The following is a 12,032-nucleotide window of genomic DNA, read 5'->3' on the forward strand; positions in this document are numbered from 1 at the left end:
ATCTGTGTGACAGTGAGGACCGCCACACCTATTGCAGCGGGTGGATTTAGAGCAATATCTTGCTGTGTGATTTAATTCTAGGCAATTAAAGCACTGTGTGATGAGCGATGAGTGTGAGGGAGTCTGGGTTCGCTTGTGAGGTGGAGCTGTGTGAGCAAGATTTTTACATCTGTTCTTTGTTTGTGTGTGGGTGTCTGTGAGGGATGGCAGTGGGTTGGTTTGAGCTCCTGCGAATTGGGTAGATGGTGGTGGTGGTGGTGGTGGTGGTGGTGGTGGTGGTGGTGGTGGTGGTGGTGGTGGTGATGGTTCTGGGTCTGTTTGGACTGTTGTAGACTTGACAGGCGTATGTTGTGGAAGGTTGGGGGGAGGGAAGGGTTTCTAGTGGTTTAGTTTGGATCATTTTTGTCTTGGTTTTAAGGATCGGTTTCTGTTTATCTGTTTGGATGGTTTTGGAGCGGGTTGGTGGTTTGGGGTCGGTTAGGGTGCTGGCGTCATGTGTTTCTGGATAAGATATGGGGGTGAAGTTTGGGTTGGATGTGCAGTGGAGGGGGTTGATCATGATGGGTTGCGGGAGCCCTGCGTTCTGGATGGTTTCCATGATGATAGAGGTGAATTTGTTCTTCATAGGAGTGATTAGTAGTAGGGTATTAAGGGTTTCTTCGGCGACTGCGATAAGATATTCTAGGATGGGTTGGATTGACTGTAAGACGGTTTTTCTTGTGAGAGGGACTGGGCCGGATCTGTGAAGTGGTAGAATAGGACGTCGCATTTTTCCAGGTCATTTATTCTCGTAATTTCTGTTTGACCGTCCCACCGCCACGGGCGGATAGAGACGGGGCCGGCCTCGCACCTAAGCTCGAACAAGGATGGTGCGGCTTCAAGGGGCGGACTGGCCCAATGGTGACGTCCAGCTTACGCGTGCTGGCCCCGTCCAAAATTGGAGGTTGAAGTGGCGGGTGTAATGGCCGCGTGCGCTGCAATATAAATACTGTATATCCACAATTCAAATTATTGTTGCCGAATAAAGCCAAATAAATATCTGTGTCGGTGCAACGTACAGCAAATGAAAAAAAAAATAGTTTTTAGGTTGTTCTATGAGTTGAGGTAAGGTAAGGGTGTATTCTGCCCGAAGGCAGGTCCGAACCTGCTCAGAGGTGTGCCTGAGCCGGAGTTTACGTACGGTACGGTGGCCAGTTCCTTTCCGCTCCTCCATTCCGTTACCCCCACCAACAGCGCGTGGCAACCCATCCAAATCTTGACCACGCCCAGTGTTGCTTAACTTCGGAAATCTCACGGTGTTTCAACACGGCTACGGCCGTTGGCTTCTATGGGGTAAAGGCCTTTTTATTCATAAGATGAATATTATCTAAAGTATATCTAACGAAGCGGACTGGATCAGGTGTGTGATAATGAAAGACACTCCAGCTAAATCAATCAACAGTCAGACAATCCGTACTGTATTTTGACTTCCAGGAAAATACGTATTTATTTGCTTAGCTACAGGTAAAAATGGTTTTTAAATCTAGAATATTGGATAAAGTTGACGCTTTATGTTACGGTTATATGAGTAGTTCACAGATGCTATCTAGTGCGTTTACCCATGTAATTTATACTGCGTTGCAGTGGTAGTTAGTAACAATGGCGTTAAACGCATATATAATATACCGCTCAGTAGAGACGAGTATTTATTCAACTAAATGAAATCAGTAACACAGTGTGTGGCAAAATATTAACCATTATGAAATTCAATTTAGAACGGCTCTACTCTTCAATGATATACGTGGTGACAAGCAATAAACTGACTCTCTACAGGGTGCAGAAAAACTTTGTTTCGTAAATTAAAGGAGTGTTCGGGGGTACAAATGCAAGGAATGATAAGTCTTAGGGGATTAGTGCCGGCTGCTTATCTCCCAGACGTTTTTCATTGGTGGCACATTAAAGAGCTGGTGTATGAACACCCAGTTTAAAATAAAGCGGACCTAGCGCACAGATCGTTGTGGCGGCGCGTCGTGTCAGAGAATCGGCGGGAATTTTCCAAAGAATACGTGGATCAGTCTAGCGTCCATGAGAATTGTGCTTACAGCCACGCGACTCTGGTCGGCGAATGCAGAGTGGATCTCGGCCTACAAGTGTCCACAACTGATCCATGGTCCGACAGCTCTGCACTCCGACCGACCACCCGAGCAGAGGATGGTTGGCTACGCTTTACCGTGGCTCTACGCCTCTGTATTCGGGAGATGGGGAGGGGCTGATCCCCACCGTTTGCTGTACTGAGAATGGATTTCCGTGGTTTTCCACTCTCCTGCACTAAGGCGAATGCCGGGACAGTTCCTAGTACAGCCCACGGTCGCCAACCCTCTCACCTCCTCCACACATCTCCTTCTCGATACAAATCTCCTGGCCTGAGAGACGGCGTCACCGTCTAGGAGGCCCGCCTTCCCCTTCAGTGTAGAAATGAAAATATTTAGTACGTAGTAGTAGTAGTAGTAGTAGTAGTAGTAGTAATATAGATATCAATATCCTATGCTATAGGCCTATCTTTCGTGATAATAAAATGACATCCATGAATGCTTGAAGTTCAAAATAACGAGATCAGAAACCTCAAACTTTGGCAAGCGGAGTCCTGTTCTGAAGGTAATAATGAGATCGGCAATACATTTCTATGAAAAATACGTCACTTTTTTCATCTATATAAATAAAGAGTAGGGGGTCCGTTGTCTGAAATTTCGTTTTTTTGCCTATTTTTCAGATATTTATCCGTTTTAGGTCAACTCAAGACCGAATCGGTGGTTTTTATTTTTCGTGTCTGTTTGTTTGTCTGTTTGTTCCACCATCACGGCGAAACGGCTGAATAGATCTCGACCAAGCATCATATTTAGAGTATACTCATCCCGGGGAAGGTTTTGATATGCATACGATTTAAAAATCTTTGAATAGGCGGGGAGTTTATAGGAAAACCAGGACAGTTTTCCTCCATTTTCTCTTATACTGTTAATTTTCGGTAAAATTAGTGTACTGTATGTGAAACGCCTCTTCATTTTAAACAACTAATAGGCTATTAAGGTGCCGGAATTTAGTCCCACAGGAGTTATTTTACATGCCAGTAAATATACCGATACGAGGCTGACGTATTTGAGCCAAGTGGAGTCAGAATGCCGGCGCCTCAGCCCGGCACTTTTCATTCATACCGAGCTCGATAGCTGCAGTCGCTTAAGTGCGGCCAGTATCCAGTATTCGGGAGGTAGTACGTTCGAACCCCACTGTCGGAAGCCCTCAAAATGGTTTTCCGTGGTTTCCCATTTTCACACCAGGCAAATGCTGGGGTTGTACCTTAATTAAGGCCACGGCCACTTCCTTCCCACTCTTAGCCCTTCCCTGTCCCATCGTCGCCATAAGACCTATCTGTGTCGGTGCGACGTAAAGCAACTAGCAGAAAAAAATTAATTCATTACAAATTTTTCGCGACTCGTAGACTTTATACCTACCGAGCAAGTGGCCGTGCGATTAGGGTTGCGCAGCTGTGAGCTTGCATTCGGGAGATAGTGGGTTTGAACCGTACTGTCGTCGGCCTTGAAGATCGTTTTCCGTGGTTTCCCATTTTCACACAAGGCAAATGCTGGGGCTGTACCTTAATGAAGGCCACGGCCGCTACCTTACCAATCTTTCACCCTTCCGTCGCCAAAAACCTTCGATGTGTTAGTGCGACGTTAAACAAATAACAGAAAAGACTTTACACCACCAGTTTTAGTATAGCTCATTAGGGAACATACGAGTTGAATATTTAATGTTTCTTCAAATACATTCGTTTCAAATGCCCGAAATTCCTTGTGAAAAGTAGTTATTTAATGTACCACAAAATCTGCATATACAAGTTTTTCATGTTTATGTGTTCAGTGTCGAGTTGGAATTCGAGCCTACAACCATAAACTAACAAGAAAACATCTAACAAACAGCACCACACAGAAGGCTTCGAAATATAGCCAAGAACCACAAACTGTCAAAATATTTGTATACAGTTTTCTTCTTCTTCTTCTGCTTGTTATTATTATTATTATTATTATTATTATTATTATTATTATTATGTGTAATTAGATCAGTCCCATGGGCAACATCAACAAATAAGTTTCTGAAGGTTCGTTGGGAAAATAGTAAAGACCTTTCTTGAGAGAAGCAACATAGGACACCAGACGAGAATGTAGAATTTACTGTCTCTTATTTTTAATCGTAAAGCGAGATATACTTGCGATTTACATGGGCGAGATTTTTACGATAAGGAGAGGAGACAGTTAATCTATAATGATCCCCCGCTACAGTAATTCTGGCTATTTAGAGCCAGTCATTCCTTTGCTGTACTGTTTTACACCTCTTCAACCTGCGCAGTGAAGTCCTTTCACTTAATATCTTGTGTTAGTATAATTACTATATTTAAGAGCTAATAGTTTTGATCCATTCAATGTATACATAGAGTACTTCATTAACAGGTGACGTCCTACGACCTCATACGCTACAAAATTATACAGCCTTCTATATAGAAGTGTCGAGAGACGGAGATGGTCGCGAAGAGTGGAATTAGAGACAATATTCCACCTGTTACTCTTTATAAATGCAGTTTTATAAATCTGTCCCTGAGCATAATAAACTTCAATAAAGCCTCGGTCTCATGATTGTGACAGTATGGAAGCTGCTGAGGAATAGGCGGTGCTGAGTAAAGACATTCGGAGCAAAACTAGTGTGTCTGCTTGTTAGCCCTTTTTGTTAGCAGTTGAACGTCGCACTAACACATTGAAGGGTTTTCGGCGACGTATGGGTGAGACAAGGCTAGGGTTGGGGAGGTAGTGGCCCTAGGTTTCATTAAAGTACAATCACAGCATGTGCCCGGTTTGAATATAGGAAAGCACAGCAAACCATATTCAGGGCTGCAGACCGTAGGATTCGAAACCACCATCTCCCGAATGCAAGCTCACAACCGAACGATCAACTGGTTCGGTGTCTCGATCTCATGAAAGATAGTTTACTACTCATAGGGCTAGCGCCACTTTCAGACCCCGTGAGGAAAGCAATGGCAAACTACTTCAATCTTCATCATGGCTTACATGCCTCACTAAAGTGCCCTCATCGTTTATCGCGGGTTACCAATAAACGTATACATTTTGGTAAAAATGAAATGAAATGGCGTATGGCTTTTATTGCCGGGGGTGTCCGAGGACAGGTTCGGCTCGCCAAGTGCAGGTCTTTTGATTTGACGCCCGTAGCTGACCTGCGCGCCGTAATCAGGATGAAATGATTATGAAGACAACACATTCACCCAGCTCCCGTGCCAGCGAAATTAACCAATGATGGAATCGAACCCGGGACCCCTGTGACCAAAGATCAGCTTGCTAACCGTTTAGCCAGGGAGCCGGACTACATTTTGGTGATGCTATTTGAGGATCCAACCAGCCTCCGGCCTGAAGACTGAGCAGAAAGTGACAAAATAATTACGACCAAATTACTGTCATTTAAATACTATAATTACCTACACCGTTCTTAGTTTGCGCCATGACCGCGGTGTGTGTACTTTCAAGTTTACTTCAACACCACCATCGCTAACATCATGCACTACATCTAAGTAAATGCCATCCCCAGCTCCTTCGAAATAGGCCTAATAGTTCCGCTTGAGGTGTGTCCAGTCACATATGTCATAGAAGATGCCTCCTGAAAAGTGCTTTCCAATTAACCAACCGCCAGTTACTGAAAAATTACTGACTTACGTAGCGATCGATATTCCAATTACCATGGCTGAGCCTCCAATTAGCGGATATTATGTAAGCAAAAAATGGGAAAAAATTCCTAACTACACATGCTGATCAACATTTTATACTTCGTGTGTGGTGGTGAAACTAATCCGCTCGCAGAGCTGTCGTTATTGCTAGAAATTACTCTTTGTTACTCATCTCTCATCCACTGGTGGATAAAGGGGAGACAACCCTGGTGAAATTGTACGACGAGAATATTGCTGAAGTTTGGATGGAAGTAATACGTTCTTTGTACTGAATGTTTTTAGCGGTCTTTTTATTGTCCTGCTGGCTGGATTTTCATCTCAAGATAGAATAGTGTGTTTTATTCTATGTCCAAATAACTACTTTTATTGTTTTTGGAGACGCCCAGGTGCCTGAATTTTGTCCCGCGAAAGTTCTGCCGGCCTCCTGACGTGAAGTGAGGTTACTTGAATATCCTGAAATAATACTGGATTGAGCCGGGTTTGAAGTCGCCAAGTTGGACTTCAGAAAGGCAGTGCTCTACCATCTGAGCCACTTAGTCCGCTGCAAGGTAGAATACGACCCAGTTTACTAGTTCTTAAGGGTGTTAGAATTAGAGTGGTCTATGTCAGTGAAGTCAGGCCATCCTAACTCAGCATTTGACGGCTAGAAAGCCCTGACCTGTCTGTACCCAGGACTGAACCTCACAAGCAGTGCTGCCACGTATTAAAAATATTTCGGAATACAGTGTTCGAAAATAACGAAGATTTAGTCAAAATTTCGGAAGATGTATAGAAATATGTCAATACATATTATTTTACAAAAAATGAAATGATCGCTCAATTTTGTTGAATTCTTCCTTTCTTTCCAACTCTGATTGTTCTGTAGGTGCATAGCATTGGATAATGATCACATTTCTGATCTTGGTCTTGAGTCTAGCAGTCAGTAGCCTAATAGAAATCAGCGTCCACTCCATAACACTTTTCATTACATTTCTACTGAGCAGCAACCCCACTCCATCCATGTGCTTTTCGTCCTCACCACCAGGATATAGAAATGTAACTCCATCTGTTGTCTGGATCTCGCCAAATCTTGGACACCTCACTCAATTCCAGAATGTCCAGCCCGTAGTTCTTCATTTCCCGTGTCACTTGTTTCAGTCTGCTTTTCTCCCTTGAGGTCTTCACACTCCAGAAATCAATTTTTGGTATCCACTTCATGCCAAAGGTCGTCATCAGGGTATTCGTCCGGTTTTGTAATTTCGCTTCAGTTTTTAAAATCAGATTATTCAAGAAGAGTAAGTGATTAACCCACTGCTTCCGAGTGCCTTGATGGGTCTTCCATCTTAAGCACGAAGCTGTTTTCTGTTGGGGTTTATTCCCTTAGCTCTTGAAGTTCCCAATTCTACTGCATTGCTGCCCCTTCCGCCAGTTCCACCGTTCCGAAGTCCTTCTTCTCCGTCTTCACTGCCGTTGAGGTCTTCATGGGAACCCTGGCAAGGGACTCTTACATGGGACTATCAGCCGGATCAGCTGGACCAAGGTTTTTTAAAGAGGTGTTACTCCTCTATCACTCACCCTTTGTCCTGACTTGTGACAAGCAGAGCTGGGTTCCCAAACACTGGGTCCAGGTTGGTGGGGTTCATTTATGTGATAGGTAAAGAAAAAATGTCTACGAATTGTTGTCATTCACAAACCACGCCATGGGGTCGTATTTGACCCAAACGCCCACGTAACCTACAAAATGACAGCGAATATAGACCATGTCCGCCCCAAACCAGCCAATCCAAAGACGGTAGATGATGCGGTGAGATTGAAACTTTGGCACACGTCTTAGGATCTTGCCCATTCGGCAAATGCCAACAAAACACCAAACACCATCACATCCGGTCGTCCTCGGCCGATACGCTACGTGGAAAAGGGTATCTAGTGCATGAAAAGGTGCAATGCCTCGCAGTTGACGGTAGAACAAGACGAATCGACATGATCGCCGTAAACCCGAGAGAAAAAAAAGCTTCATTCTCGTTCCGACAGTCAGATTTGAATCACATGCACGATATATTAACCAACCATTCCTTATTACCTCAGTAAGTACAAACATAAGGCAGCGAGGTGACGGGGCTTATGTTGGATGCAAATTGTACCATTCTTAAACTACTGGTCAGCTCCTTACGACGCTTTGGCGTGCCAAATGAGACCATTGCGAGCTGGGGCATACACATACGGATAGCCTCGATATCGATCTTGAGGCATCACCTCTATACTCCACCCATTTAATTAAGTAAATAAAAGCATTTTATCTGCTTCTTCTTTGTCACTAAGAATTGTTTTCTCTACATTATCATTAGATTATATTTTATTCTGTATTGTAATTAGATTATGTACTAAATGTATATTGTGTGATATTCCGTGCCGGTTTGACAACCTCAATCATTTGAGGAATTATTATTATTATTATTATTATTATTATTATTATTATTATTATTATTATGAAAAGCATTCGACTAGCACACGCAGAATACTGAAGGTAGTCGTGGGCGACCCCACAGTGTAGTTCTAGGGTTAAGAAACAAAACAGCACGTATCACATACAACCCAGTCAGACCAACGGCATCCTATAACGTGTAGCTAGACTTTCGTGACCGATGCCACTGCTTCTCATGTTAACAACTCCTTAGTTGATTGAACGATGCTGAGTTATCCATGATCGAATCTTCAGTCCAGATTTAAAATTGGACGGGTGAGGAATAAAATCAGAGGCCCTCGCACGCTTCTCTTACGCTACGAATCTGACAATTAACGCTGAAGCAAATGTAGTTAATATTGGGATCACAAATAAAGTAGACAAAACAACATTCATACTTTTTAACATGAAGAAATAACAATGATAAATAATATAAACATAGTTCAAAATTATGACACACCGAGCTCGATAGCTGTAGTCGCTTATGTGCGGCCAGTATCCAGTATTCGGGAGGTAGTAGGTTCGAACCCCACTGTCGGCGGCCCTGAAAATGTTTTTCCGTGGTTTCCCATTTTCACACCAGGCAAATGCTGGGGCTGTACCTTAATCAAAGCCACGGCCGCTTCCTTCTCACTCCCAGCCCTTTCCTGTCCCATTGTCGCCATAAGACCTATCTGTGTCAGCGTGACGTAAAACAACTAGCAAAAAAAAAATGACATCGCTTGAGAAACCCGTTGTGCACATTGCATTGTGTTTCCTGGTATGAGCTAGAACAAATTTGTTGCTTTCATTGACCTGTTTAAGTGCCATCCTTGAGTGTAACATTATGAAGGTGTCTGAGATATGGCCAATGATAGTAATGTCATTCCTTATGCAGCCATTCACCGTTATGAGTGGTGTGGATATGTCACTTATAGGGCCAGTTGATGCATGTATTTCAGTGGGCTTGTCCGACTGATATGTAATAGCAACTTCTGGTTCGGTGGGGAAAGCAATGTGGAATCTACCTCACTCCATATTTTTATCTTGCCGTGCACACTTTTAGTGCCGCCTTGATCTTTTATGGCAGTTGATGGCGAAGTTGTTAAGGATTCAACCAGACTTCGAACAACAACCGAACAACATGCAGGATATGAGTGCAATACATACATACATACATACATACATACATACATACATACATACATACATACATACATACATACATACATACATACATACATACATACATACATAGTGTACACATTGTAGAACCTACTTCCATTGCCGTCTGATGTTTGAAGTCTGCACCGAAATCCACTAGAAATACAGTTTTTTATATCACTGCCCTTCCAGTTTCTTTCCCTGCTTCCTTACCTTCTCCTATTTTCTTCTAAAATGTCACTTTTTACTCCATCGTGTATTTTACAGAAGACTGATTACGCAATGCTCTTTATCGCCGTTAGATTTTTCCCAACCGTGTTATATTTGTATTCAGGTATGACATTGTACTTAAAGATTATGAAACGTGTAATTTTAAACATGCTCACAAAATTAGAAAAAATAATTAAAGTCTGCGTCATGATAAGCTTATTAAGGGCCAAGACAACCACCGCTGCTCGATCAGATAGCCTTTGGATTTTGAGGTGTCGCGCGATCACCGTAACGTCATCCTCAGCCATACTGATGGATATTATTGACCGGGTCCGCTGTCTATCGTGTATGTCAATACTTCGTTTGAATATACGAAGCTGTGCCTTCATTCTCGGACAAAATTTCTTGACATCGAAGATGGAACCTGAAGGTAAGAAACAAATTCCATCCAGATACCATGGACCTGACGCAGATTCTCACAAAGAAAATGAACTTACAGCCCTCGTGGCTGCGGCCTACCAAGCGACGGCTGCTCAGCGTAAAGGCCTGCCTATGACGAAGTGACGCGTGGTCAACGTGACGAATCTTCTCGGCCGTTCTTCTTGGCTTTGTAGACCGGCACCGCTATCTCATCATCAAGATCCCTCTCAATTGTTCTCACGTACTCACATGTCATAAATAGAATCCTAATATTTTTTTATTTTCGTCAGTTATTTGAAAAGTAGGATGGTTAGGGAATACTTGTTCTTCTACAGAAGAAGGGAGAAAATACGTTTTCCGGAAGGGTTTGAGGGTATTAGGGAATGGATTAAGTATTAAGATTACATATACAAGCTCTTTCTTGCCCTAATAAACATCAATGATTAGAATGGCAAGTCATGGATAATAAGAATGACATAAATATGGTAACCAAGAAAGTTTAGAGAGGACTGAGGAGGCCGTTCGCGTAAGAGGATTTTCTTCTGAATTAATGAAGAACAATGAAGAAGATTGCAACGCAACTCCGAGGTTATTTATCCCAGGCTCTGTCTAATACGCGTCCTTATTTATGGCGTTGGCACGTGATGCCAATCCGCTGACGGCGAGGAATTTTGTAAAACAGTAGCGCCGTTGAGTGAGATATCCTTGTAAACAGATGGGAAGAACATTCTGAAGAGGACTTAAGTACAGCTGGTGGAAAGAGACTAAAGCTGAAAGAACCATGGAGAATAAGGTAGAGATTCCTGGTGACACGCTGTTGAAAGTTTCTGCTTATATTCGCTAAAGAACATAGGCAGGTTTACTGATTGTAATAGTGGTTAGTTTAGGGGAAAGCTTCTGAACAGATCTTCTTCTTCTTCTCCTTTATCTTTTTACCTCCAGCGTTGGTTTTTCCCTCGGACTCAGTGATGGATCCCACCTCTACCGCCTCAAGGGCAGTGTTCTAGAGCTTCAGACTCTGGGTCGGGGGTTACAACTCGGGAGGATGACCAGTACCTCACCCAGGCGGCCTCATCTGCTATGATGAACAGGGGACTTGCGGGGGATGGGAAGTTTGGAAGGGATAGACAAGGGAAGGAAGCGGCCGTGGCCTTAAGTTAGGTACCATCCCGGTATTTGCCTGGAGAAGAAGTGGGAAACCACGGAAAATCACTTCCAGGATGGTTGAGGTGGGAATCGAACCTACCTCTACCCAGTTGACCTCCCGAGGCTGAGTGGACCCGTTTCACCTTTCGTACCAATTTTCAAATTTCGTGCTAGAGCCGGGAATCGAACCCGGTCATTCGGGGGTGGCAGCTAATCACACTAACCACTACACCACACAGGCAGACCTGAACAGATCATGTTTTAAATAATATTAACAGTAGGACTAGTACAGAGATGAAATGCTGCAGTGCAAGTAACACCAATCCATTTCAAACATTTACTCTGTTGCATCTAGTATTGCCATGGTAAAATGTAGACTTGGAGAGAATTTTTAGTCAGTAAAACATTATTAAATCTAAAGCCAACAATAGAATGAGAACTGAAGTGATACATTTGCGCAGGACTGAGCAGAAACAAGTCCTGCAACCACATGTGCTATCAAACGAAGTATTACAGTACGTAGGGACTGTGAAGACATATCATTATTGCTTCTTCCTCTGTGACGTCTATAGATGATGTCAGTGATCTCGGACTATTAAGTAAGTTTATCGTGAAATATATTTCGAATACTTTTAACCTTTGAACTACTTTTTTTTATTAATATACCGTAGTATATTCGTAACTCAACAATGCTTAAGAAGGGGAGGCTAGTGGTTTCTAGGAATTTTCAAGCATCCATTTAGTGGATAATCCTATTCAACTGTTGGCAACCCTGTTCATGTATAACAGTTGCCTCAATTGTGAGGTAATGCAGTATTTGGAAGTGTTGATTGTGTGGCTTATTTCTTAGGCGTTCATTTCTTATCATCGAGGGAGCGAAACCGATTTCCATATCAGTGGGTCAAGACTTTT

Source organism: Anabrus simplex, chromosome 5, assembly GCF_040414725.1.
Source record: "Anabrus simplex isolate iqAnaSimp1 chromosome 5, ASM4041472v1, whole genome shotgun sequence".
Lineage (NCBI taxonomy): Eukaryota > Metazoa > Arthropoda > Insecta > Orthoptera > Tettigoniidae > Anabrus > Anabrus simplex.